Source organism: Vigna angularis, chromosome 2 (assembly GCF_016808095.1).
Source record: "Vigna angularis cultivar LongXiaoDou No.4 chromosome 2, ASM1680809v1, whole genome shotgun sequence".
NCBI classification, from domain to species: domain Eukaryota; kingdom Viridiplantae; phylum Streptophyta; class Magnoliopsida; order Fabales; family Fabaceae; genus Vigna; species Vigna angularis.
In genome coordinates, this window is record NC_068971.1 from 625,954 (window position 1) to 638,709 (window position 12,756).

The following is a 12,756-nucleotide window of genomic DNA, read 5'->3' on the forward strand; positions in this document are numbered from 1 at the left end:
CGACCCAAAAAGTTATCTCCCAAGTTCATCGGACCCTATCAGATCTTGAGGAAGATTGGACCAGTTGCATACGAGTTGTCTTTGCCGCCTCAGTTATCAAACTTGCATCCAGTCTTTCATGTTTCTCAACTCCGGAAGTACGTATCCGACCCTTCTCATGTATTAGAGTTGGAAAATATTCGTCTTCGTCAAGATCGTACGTTGGAAATGCAGCCGGTACGCATTGAAGATAGCGACACCAAGTACTACAAGAGGAAAGCAGTTAGATTGGTAAAAGTCGTCTGGGACGAGAAGACAGGCGACTCTACGTGGGAAGTAGAAGATGCTATGAAGGATTTGTATCCCCATCTGTTCGAGACTCAGTCCTAATTTTCGAGGACGAAAATTTTTGTAGTTGGGGGGAATGTCAGGCCTCGAAAAACGTGCGTCCACGTGGCGTCCACGTGGCAGCAGGAGAGCACGCCACCTCAGCAGTACACATGGCCGACAAACAGTGCCCGACACCCTCTGCTGAACGCCAGCTGTCGCACGCCCAACTGAGTCAGAGCACAGTGGGAACGTGCGTTCGGTGTAGTGGATTACACGTGTCTCCCTGAGAGTGGACGTCCGGCATCTACAGTCAGAGAGAACGTGCGTCCGCGATGGTGGAAGACGCGTGGCAACAGTGCAGTGGTCGACCGTCCGGCGTGGGTTGTCAGAGGCGTAGTGGAGTGCTCAGGCAGAGTGCAGACGTGCGTTGGCGGAATGGGGTGCGCTGGTGGTGTGCGAACGTGCGCTGGCAAGTGGAAATTCTGAACTTATTCCCCACTTCCCCTGCACGCACCTCTCTTCTGCATTTCTGAGAAACCTAAGTTCTCTCCTCCTTCTCTCTACACTCTCTGCACCCTTATCTCTCTAAGGAACCACCACTGCACCTCCTCCAATTCTGGTTCCGGCAACGTGGAAGGACGCTCGGCGACAAGAGCTTCCAGAGGAGAACGTTCGGTTAGTGAATCTCGTAAGTCTTTTCTTCCTCTCTGAACGTTCGTTTTCTTTGCATGCAAACTCAATTCTGAGTTGTGCGTTCGTCTTTTCTTAGAGTAGCGTGATTCTGAGTTTGGTGTTGGGGTTCGTTCGCTCGTACAGTGGATTAACGAGCGCTGGTTAGTGGAACTTGAGTGGAGAAGCGTCTGTGTGTGCGTCAGTGAACGTTCGTCCATTTCCGGGTAAGGGAAGCTTACTGAGTTTAACTGTTTTTGATGTATGCTATGTGAACGTTCGTTATTTGGCTGTATGAAAGAAATGCTTGATGTATGAAATGATGGTATGAACGTTCGTTATTTTACTGTATGATGTTTCTAGGGTGACTTGCATGAATGTTCGTTATTTTGATTATCTGAAGCTGTTATGCTTGATTTATGTTGAACGTTCGTTTTTATGGAATGAGAATGATATATGACTGAGTTACATATTATGCATGAGATGTTGGATAAAATGAAATATATGAAATTGAGAGTTTGGGTTTATATGAACGAATGAGATGATCTGATTTTATGAGAAATGAACCTTCCATGAGATGTTGTGCGTTCGTTCTGAACGGTCATTGACCGTTCGGTTCTGTTGGCAAAAATCATTGAAATGGGATACTGTCATCTGGGTAGAATCCTGGTCGAGAACGAACGTCCTCACTGTTTGAGCGTTCGGTTTTTCACTGTTGAATACTGTACGTTTGATGAACTTCTTCTTTCTGTGTACTTGTATGAATATGTAACAGTGAACTTTTCCCCGTTCGTATTACTGCTCCAAACTTCCCTTAGTTTATTTTTCAAGATTTTCAATCTGAGTTATTGAACGCTCGGTCTTACACCAGACGTTCGCTCAGAATAGCGTTCGGTCTTACACCGGACGATCGTACTGGAAGACGTTCGGTCTTACACTGAACGTACGCTCAAAGTGGCGCTCGGTCTCCAACTGAGCGTTCGTCCAAATAGTGCTCGGCCTCGAGCATTCGTCCTAATAGTGCTCGGTCTCCAACTGAGCGTTCGTCCAAATAGTGCTCGGCCTCGAGCATTCGTCCTAATAGTGCTCGGTCTCCAACTGAGCGTTCGTCCAAATAGTGCTCGGCCTCGAGCATTCGTCCTAATAGTGCTCGGTATCATTTTGAGCGCTCGTTCTTTTTCCCACTAAATAGCGTTCGTCCAATGAACAGTAGATTATGTATTCCCGTACGTTATTGAAATTCTGCCGTTCGTACTTTGATTTGAACGAGCGTCTTTTGGTCTCACTGACAGCGTTCGTCCTCGGTCTTATTGAGAACAGAACGTTCGGTTTTGATGATTTCCCTATCAAGATGAAAATGATTATGGATTGGTGAATAGTGAATGGTGAATAATATTTGAGATGAAATGAAAGTTATGGATATTGAATGAGCGTTCCCGGTAGGAACGACTCTTGGAAAATTATTGGAAATTGTTAAGTATGACTGTGGGAAGTTAATGTTGGCTGTTCAATCCTGATGTTCCGTGAGTGCTCGTTCTCAAGTAGAGAACGCACGTCATGTGTGGGAACGGCAGGAGGTCGTCGTCCTTAGAGGTACTTTGGACGAGCGTACTAACCTCGGGTGGCAGCTGATGAGGATGCCAGTTACCACACCACCCGGGTGCGCGAACGCCTGTAACTACGCAGATTTCATACAGTCCGGACAGTCAGTCGTGTTGAGTTTTATTTTGTACGTGCGTTAAATTATGTGATGTATGATGAATGCGTATGTTGCTATGTATGTGTGGAATAAACTGTTGACTGGAACTTATATGTTAATGCATGGGTTAAATTACGTAAGCTTACCCTTTCGTTTTCCTTGTGTTGTCCTTTGTCCTTGTACGTCCGTCTTGTCATTGCGATGATCATTCGTGTGGATGTGAGCAGAGGGAGACGAGCGTTTGGAAGAGGCGCTGAATGAAGAGAACCTGATTGATGTTGAAGTGAAGACCGAGCAGTGAGACACTCGGCTAGTTAGTTGTTGAAATGAGTGGTCGTTCGACCATCTCTAGTTTTCATTTAAATTGATTTCGGCCGTTCGGTAATTGTTTCTGTAAACCGTTCGGCCAAGTTTCTTGTACGCTCGACTTCTTATTGTAATTCTTATCCGTGACGTGCGGCTTTTGCACATTCGTCCGTTATGTTGGTTTTGTACTCAAGGACGTTCGTCCTTGCGCGTTCGTTCGTTTGAAAGTTTTAAAATTTTCAATTTCCTAGTGGAAAACTGTTTGAATTATTATTATATGTGATTTTCTAAATTTATAGTTATGACTGTATTTTTGGGATGTCACAGATGATTATATGAGTAATTATATATATAAACAAGAAAGAGAATAAAGAAGTGGGAAGTTTGTACTAGGGTTTTTTTTACTTGTTCACAATTCATCTTTTTATTTTCTTCTCTTTTTAAATTCAATTTTCATTTTCATCTATTTCAAAATCTAATTGCATTACTCTGAAATTGAGAATTAATAAGTATTTTACATTGAATTTTAAAATAGAGTAAGTTCATTTTCTAAAAAATTTCTCTGAAAAAATCTATTTTTCACTTTATATGTAGTCTTTTTTTTTCTACCTTCTAGATATTATTTTATCTATTTACAATCTTAGAATCATGCCCTATCTTTGTTTGGACTCTACTGAGTATGTAGAAAGAGCAAATCAAAGAGAATAAGTTATGTAAACGATGGTCTATTTCGTGAACTCATATTGAGGTAAAGAAAATTAATCAATTCATTTTTTCTAAATTGTATTTATAATTGTATGAATGAAAATCTAAGATGCATACATTGTGATTGTGATTGATAGATTGAAGGCATGTATAACTGTTTTGAAGTTGAATTGATATAGAAAATATAATGTTAGAATTGTGAAAATGTGGAAAGAAGAAGAAAATTTTGTTATGTTTTTCTTGGTAATGTAGCAAAGTAAAATAGAAATAGTATTGAGAGGGTTGAGTTATTGTTGAATTTATTTCTCCATAAAGGTTGAGTTTTGAGTAGTTTAAAGTGTTTAAATTACTCTATAATATCTAAATTGAATGTATTATAGAAATAGAAATGATATTGAGAGGGTTGGATTATGGTTTAATCTTTGTATCTAAATGGTATTGAGAGAGTTGAATTATGGTTTGACCTTTGTATTTATAAAGTTTGAGAATTAAATAGATATGATGCAAGTGAAATGTTATGTGATATATGTATTATGCGGTGAATCATTTTAATGTGTTTAATATGTAAAAATCTTTAGAATTTGATATTTGTATCCATAAAGTTTGAGAGTTAAGTAGAAAGTTTGAGAATTAAGTAGAAAGTTTGAGAATTAAGTAGATACGGTGCAGGTGAAACTTTATGTAATATTTGTACTATATGGTGAATCATTTTAGTGTGTTTTATATGTAAACAACTTTAAAATGTGTGTGTTATCATGTACTTCTGGGAAATTTGTAAGTGTTAAATGATGAAATTCTAGGATTTTCATATTGGTCTATTTCTTATGTTATATATATGAAATATGTCAAGATTGTTTTTGAACACGTTTGAATAATCTAGCTTAATATCTTAATAGTTAAGCTAGCTTTTATAATTAGTGAATTAGTTGATTACATAAACAACTTTTTCATTTCTAATAGTCTTTAAATCCACTTTCAAATAGAAAAAGCAAATTGGAAATTCAACGGTCTTTGTGGTTATATGGTATTTGTCAAAATCATGATTAGTCTTTATGCATTTTAGGAAGTTTTATATTAGTCTTGCTATACTTTTTTATTTTATATCATTATAATATGTCTTGCTATTAATACTAGGATTGGATATATAGAAACAATATTATAATAATATGGATTTGTTTTGTAGAATAAGTTTTCCCTATTTCCTAGAATTGTCAGTAGGTTTTTGTATATATAAATCTTATGTATGTCATAGTTGACCATTTTTCGTTTGTGCTATGGTTTCTTGATGTTACTTTATGTAGTCATGTTCTTTTGTCGTGGTTTGTTCTATTGTATTGTATGGTGGCTTAATCTATGCTCATTTGTTAAGGGTGGACTTTCTGATAAGTTTGAATTCATTACCATTGTGGTAGCATATTTACATGTGTGAGTGGTAGATTTTTTGTGAAACAAAAGAGGAGTAAGATGAAAGTAATTGAGGAAAGTTGTCCTATAACTAATATAACATGTCACTAAAGTACATCATACTTGAATACAAATAATGATATATAGAATCTCACTCAAATAGAGTTAGATATCTTGGTGGTGTGAGTCTAAAGAGGCTTCACATGTCATACAATATAATATTAAAAAGAAACGTACTTAGGGAACTAGTGGAGTTAACCCTCTCATGGCTTGGTTAGGGACATTAGTCTTGAGCGTTGGAACATCACTAGAGAATTTGAAACCAAGCATGACAGTGCAAAGTTTCACGAGTCCATTTAATACACTAGTCTTTCGAAAGCCTTTGTAGCATAATGCATGAACCTTAGTACACTAATTATATTATATTTCAAAGTTTTTAGTTTGACAACTTTTTGTGAAAATGTATTATATCTTTCTATTTGAGTTTATTCTTGTGAAAATTAGTTTACTTTTATATTTGTGTGTCTTGTTTCTTTTCTTATGGGATGATCGTATATATTATATATATACAAAAGCAAGGACATGAGCTGATGAGATATAACTCTCAAACTGAAATATGGAATAGGAACTGAAGAATTAGTATAAGAGTATTTTAGATCACAAATTTATTCTTTTGAAAAGTTGTATTAAGTCTATAATTGTATTTTGAAGTACTTATAACTTTATTTTGATTGTATTTTCTTAAGTAATCTTATATAAAAGAATTAGTATAGGAGTATTTTAGATCATAAGTTTATCTTTTTGAAAAATTGTATTAATTCTATAATTGTATTTTGAATATATTTTCTCAAATAATCTTATATATTAATAAATTGTAATGTGAATAAGTTCACCTCTAGTTACAAATATTATTGATGATATTAAAATATTAATTAATTTATATTTGTTAAAAAAATGGATTATTACACATGATAAAAAATAAGATAATATTACTGGGAATAAATATTGAGTAGAAATAATAAAATTAAATAATATAAAAAAAGTATAAATTCAATCTCTCGAGTTTTTAAGTTAAAAATTGTATCAATATTTTATATAAGTTTGAATGAAGTCAAATATATACCATATTTATGTAATAAATTTCCTCGGTGGAAAAAAATTGAAATTTTTAATTAAAAATAATGTAAATCCTTTTTATGAAATTGAATATCTTTCATATGCTCTTTGAATAAAGATACCATTTGATTTGAAACTTAAAAATTAAGATAAGTCATTAAATAAATGAAATATGGTATACATAATAAAAAAATATAAATCTCTTAAAACTATTTCTCGTTAACTTACTGAAAACTTATGCAAAAGCTGAATCAAGTCTAAAACCAGGAATGATGAAAGTGTTTAAAATAAAGAAAAAACTAATAAAAAAGATTAAATGGTAATGATTGTGACATTGAAAACTTGAACAGAAGGAAAGTGAAAGGCTAAAAAGAAGGTGGCGAAGGTGTCTTTTTCTGAGACAAAGAAACCATATGCGAGGAAAGAGTGAGATGATTGGTTTGTGTCGTATCACATCATCTGATATCACCCTCACACTTTCAACTTGTTGCCTTCCACCTCTTCACCCACTCACAACCCTTTGACCTTTTCCGTTAAACTTGGCCAACCATTTTCCCCCAAAATTCCACACTCTTCAATGTGCTCTTATCATAACATACTTAATTATAATTTTTTGAAAACAATAAAAATTAAACAGTTTAATATTTATTTTATTTTTTTTAATAATTCTTTTACATTTTATAGGTTGAATTTGTTCTAGAGTCGGTCGTCATTCTTTGTTATGCTCTCTTTCGATCGTCCAATCCTTTTCGATAATGCAATCCACTACGATAGGTTGTTGTTGACGTGCAGAAGACATCTGATGTTCAAGTGAGATATCTTTTTACTTTATTAGAATCTATCAAGGTTATTTTACAATCGTATATTTATAGGGCTTGATTAATTAATAGCGTATATTTGTAGCGCGTAAGAAAATCTGACCTATTAATACCTGCTCATAAATGACAATTAACTCTGATCGGTATATTTGATATAGTACACATTTAAATAGTTAATTGTATAAAGTTCATGCAAGAAAAACAAAATAAATTGTCATGCAATAAAGTTTATAGTGATTGAACCAGTTATTGTGAACTCTACTGCGTGATAACTATATCGTTAGCAATTTAAACGTTGTCAATGAAAAAATTAAATTGGACAAATTTTACAAAAAAAAATAAAATTAAATCACTTTACCGAAAAAACTCATAAAACTACTTTGAAAAAAATAACAAACAAAGACACTAAAATATGTATTAAGCCAAAAACAAACCTTTAAGTCTTGAAACCTAATTTCACTTCAATTCTTATGCAAAAGAATCGTGATGGTATGATGAATGTGGACACCGGGTTTTGCGTAAAGAAGAAACAAAGTGTGGTGATCTCTGAGATCTTCTTTCACTTCTTTATATATTAATGCATAAAGAATTTGGGAGTGTGGCACGTGCTATCACTATTCTTCTCACCTTCTCGCGACAATAATAAAAGTGACCAAGCACGTGCTCTCTCCCTGTGTTCATCATATATAATACTTGTGAACAAAAATTGCAGGTGAGTGATATAGTGGTGTTATTATTATCATTAAAATCTTTAAACAATGAATTGATAATTAGATAAATAGATCAAACAGCTATTTCCAAGTTGAAATTTACATCTCTGTTTTAAGCAATATTATAAGAACATTATTGTACTGTATAGTATTTTCTTTTTGAGAAAAAATGAAATCAATATATTAAAGATTGTAAACCAAATCATGTATATTAAAATTAAAATGATTAGCATCATCACATATTTAACTCATACACAACATCACTTAATTTCATTGTCAATAAATAAAAATAATAGTTAACTTTAATTGCAACACTGAAAATGTAAGGCTATTAGGCCCTGCAGCCTGGCCCAAGAAGTTAAGGACCCTAGGACCTTAGAAGATGTTTCATTTTCCAGCTCTGAATTCTTCATCCAGTTCCTCTTTCTCTCTCTAAGTTCAGCTTCATTTTCTTATTCTTACTCTGACTTCTCTCTACTTTTCCACCACTTCCCACACTACAAAAAAGTATGGCATTACCGAAGGCCAGAAGCCTTCGGAAAATGCCAAAAGCCGTCGATAATGGGTGTTTACCGAAGGCCTATCGACGGCCAAAAATCCTTCGGTAAATCCCTTGTCGCTAACCATTACCGAGGGCTTTTGCCCTTCGGTAATTACCGAGGGCCAGAAGCCTTCGGTAATTACCGAAGGGCAAAAGCCTTCGGTAATGGGCATACGAGGGCATTTACCGAAGGGCAAAAGCCTTCGGTAATATGCAGGGCAGGTTTCAGCAAAATGGTTTTTGTTGTGCAACCCAGACCTGTATAACAAAATTCAATTACAACCAGACCTGCATAACAGTTTTCAAACACATACAAACATGCATAATGTGCATCTCAAAGATCTAATCAATGATCAATATCCAATGCACATCAAATAATCCACAGGACATCCATTAATGTATATAATGTTAATATCTTACACGTGATTCATCTATTTTTAAATTTGAACAAGTTTCTAAACATACTCTAACATTATCTTATGTATATATTACAAACCATGGTTAACTACTGTGGTCACATAATATGTTATGTTATGATATAGAAGATTGAAATGGGGAGAGATATATAGGTGGTTGATTTAATTTCATGTGTCCTACTCGTTGCTGTATCTGTCCCTAAGTCCCCAAAAGTGAACACAAAAAGGCCAGAGACATTCCTTGAGTCTCTTTCATTGATTTCAAGTCCACATCACACATGCAGCTAGCAGAAATTTTCACTGCTTTTAGTTTTACTCTCTATGTGAAATATGAGTACTACCTCATGGGAATTCCAAAAAACATGTACCCTCATTAAAAGCTTTTAACTAGGCATTAGTTTTGGTATACCAACAAGACTGTAGTTTTGGACCTCTCTCTTACTAGTAACATTAGGTTCATGACCCTTTGTTTCCTAATTAAGAATGAGATAAAGTTTAATACTGCACTAATATTGACTTGTGCTTTAACGAAGCAATCCCTGGAATTGTATTTCCAAGCAAAATTTTAAAATAAAAATAACTATTTGAGAAGAGTAGAAAATAATTGACATCATGCGGTTGTTCCTTTGCAACATTAGGAACATTAAGCTTGTTCTCAGCTTCCTGAACCTAAAGCATTGCAAACACAACCAATCCTAACATAAATCTAACCCAGACAAAATCAAGCAACAGCTTGTTGCAAATAACAATAAATATGAAGATATAAATAAAATAGAAATAGATGCCATCAAGAATGAATGCTATTAGACACAAAAAACAGCTTGAGTGAGAAACAATGTTTTGATGGTAAATTACGGGCTTATTAGCAATGGAGTGGTTATTTTTCTCTGCTGGAATTTGATCAAAGCTTCTTCCATGCATAAATGGACACAGATGACATGGTTGACAGCTGTTCATTTCCTACTTGAGTTTTAGTACGCCTATTCCTTTTGAGCATGTTTTTGAATGATTAAAATCATTTAATCATAGACTTGGCTAAGATTGGTTATTTAAACCTCCAACCCTCCTTGCTGGAAAAAATCTTACTTTGTTTCACAATTTTCCTTTTCCTAATTTCTTATTCCTAATGTTAAATGCTCTTTTTCAGTAATTCTTTCTTTTACAAAGCACTATTTTTCTGATGTTACTCTCTTAGTACAAATGCCACACGGGTCTCAAAAACCTAAGCTGAGAAGGGAAAAATTCAAAATCATCAACTGATATGTATACTAGATGATGAGAAACATGAATTGCATAAGAAAGGAACTCTACCACACTTTTTTTCCATATGAAAATATATGCATCCATTTCTACAAGCTTAATTTCTCTCTTTGTGCAAGTTTCCACTTAGCCCCTCAAAAGTTTGTCTTTGCTTTTTCAACATTTGTTTCTAAGGGTTAAATGTAGATTCCCTCTACATGCATATTTGTTCAGACAACACCACACCAAATTGTTCAAAGCAAAAAGGTAATACTAAAAGTCAGATTCTACACCAGGGATATGAAACTGAAATAACATAATAACGTGATTTGTTTCTAGCTAGGCTATCTAACAGTTTTGATGGGAGAAAGGTGGCAATTAAGGTGTTCAGAGAGTATCCAGAAGTGGGTGTTTGTTGGAACACCATGTCATATTATATTATTCTCCATTCACTTTGTCATTTGGGTAGGTTAAAAGAAGTGCATAATATGCTCTTACAAATGGAGTTTAGGGGGAGCTTTCCTGATGTTGTAAGTTATAGTGTTATAATTAGTGGATATTGTTAGGTTGAATAGATAGAAAATGTCTTGAAGCATTTCTGTTCAAATTGTACAAGTCTAAATTTTGCATTGTCCCGGATCTCTAACAAACCAATGCATAATCTCATTAGCTACTAACAAGCTTTAGGGTAAAAAATGAACTAAAATTTGGAATCTAACAGTAAATCAATGCTACAACTAACCTTATATTCTTTGGTTCGTGAAGGGCTGCTTGTAATTTTCTGGTGCTCTTGGGATGAACCAACAAGGGGAAACATGATGAATACAAGAGAAGCAAACTGAAACTCAATCTCAATCTTAATCTCAGTCTCCAATTCCAGAAGATACAAGGAAGCAAAAGAACTATAACATTCTAAGCAGAAACTGAGTGTGTACCTGTGGGAAAAGTGGAGTACTTAGTCATTGGCACCTTCACGATGTTCCTCCTGGCATTGGAGGCGGACTTTTGAACGACGGCGACGACTTCTAAACGGCGGCGACGGCGGCAATTGCTTCCCTCCCTTATCAACTTTCATCACCCTTCTCACTTGGACCACCCTATCTTCGAACCCGTCGCGGACCTTCTCCTTCTTCGTGTTGGACCCGAACCCCGTGTCCTGCTTCACCAGGGCGTCCGTTTCGAAGACGTCATTCCCGAGCACGAAAACGCCGCTGAAGGTGGGGCCGTAGAGCTCCTCGTAGGTTGCGGCGATCTCGTCCTCCGTCTTGAGGGGGCCATCGTCGAAGGAGGGAGGGGTGACAAATCCCTCCGCAGGCTCCGAGGGATGTCTTCCAATGGGTTGACGTTGTTGGAGGTGTCGATGTCATCGGAGGGTTTGCATTTGGCGTAGAGGAGGGAGGGGTGGTGTTGGGGTTTGGCGAAGAGGAGGGAGACGGTGTGCGGCAGCGAGGGGAGAAGAGAGAAGCGGGAAGAAGCGGGAATTGCGAAAAAATGGCCACCGTTGAGATTAGGGTCCAGAGGTTTTGGGAGGGAGAAGATTTCACAACTGAATTTGGGAGAATGGGTTAGCGAAATCCCAAAATTTTCATTTCACTCAATTCAACCTTTTACCGAAGGGCGTATTCCTTCGGTACTGTCACTGCCTTACCGAAGGATAAAAGACCGTCGGTGTTAATCCTTCGGTAATAAACATATTTCTTGTAGTGCCACCGTTGAAATTTCAAATAGATAGTGTGCTTTTGTTCACGGAGTTGAGAGCTTCCCATTCATCCGATTAAAATTCTGCTTTGGACGGATCCTGTTGAACTTGCTTCTGTGCAAGAATACTGTTTTGGGGTTTCCTCTAAAGAGTGTTGTGCTTGTAACCACTAAGGTAAGGGGAGCTAATTATTTTTGTATGAATTTATTTTATAAAAATATATGCATATGAATGTTGAACTGGTGTGCTCTTGTGAAACTGTTTTATGACTTTTATTGTATTGGGTGTTATAACTGAAACTGTGAAATTGTGCATGTTGTGATGTGATGAATTTAATCTGTTTTGAATGACTTTGTTGGCTGAAATTGATCTTGTTGGAAGGTCTGGAGTAAGGGTTCTGTAATAGCATGTATATGAGTATTAAATAGATGTACAGGTACTGTTTGAGGTTGCTGTGAGAGGAAGTGAAAATATTAAAATTAGGCATTTCAGATTTAGAGCATAAGAGAACAAAGTAGATAATTTAAATAAATTAATTATTAATTGTTGAGAGCCTTTCTTTGTTGGTAGGATAGAGGAATCTTAAAAACCTGAGTTTGATGCGTTCAGACATCTGGGTCCTCTCCGGTGACCAATTGGGAGTAAAGAAAAATCGCTACTAGGATGAAAATAAAATAAAACAAGTTGATTGTAGATGCATAAAGTTATCATGTGTTAATTTCTAATAAATTATAATTTTAGAAAATCAGTCACTGTATGTTTGGAATTTAAAGTAAGGATCCATATATATATATATATATATGTTACGTAACGTTATAAATATATATTTTTATATTATATTAAACTAATATATATATTATAAATATATATATATATATATATATATATATATATATATATATATATATTAGTTTAATATAATATAAAAATATATATTTATAACGTTACGTAACATATATATATATATATATAATAAAGTAAGGATAGTTGTTTCTTATATTGAAACACGAGTGTTAAGCAATAATTATATTACTTGTAGGTATGTATAAATTGATGCATTTTATGAGCTGTTATGGGTTAGTTGGAGCTGTTTGGTTCTTGGTATTGATTAACTTAGATTCAATT

At 35.2% G+C, this 12,756-nt stretch overlaps 1 pseudogene; it reads right to left on the minus strand.

The window, feature by feature from the left end:
• Window positions 1–10,844: 10,844 nt before the first annotated feature.
• Window positions 10,845–11,698, minus strand: LOC108321620 (30S ribosomal protein S5, chloroplastic-like; annotated as a pseudogene).
• Window positions 11,699–12,756: the final 1,058 nt, after the last annotated feature.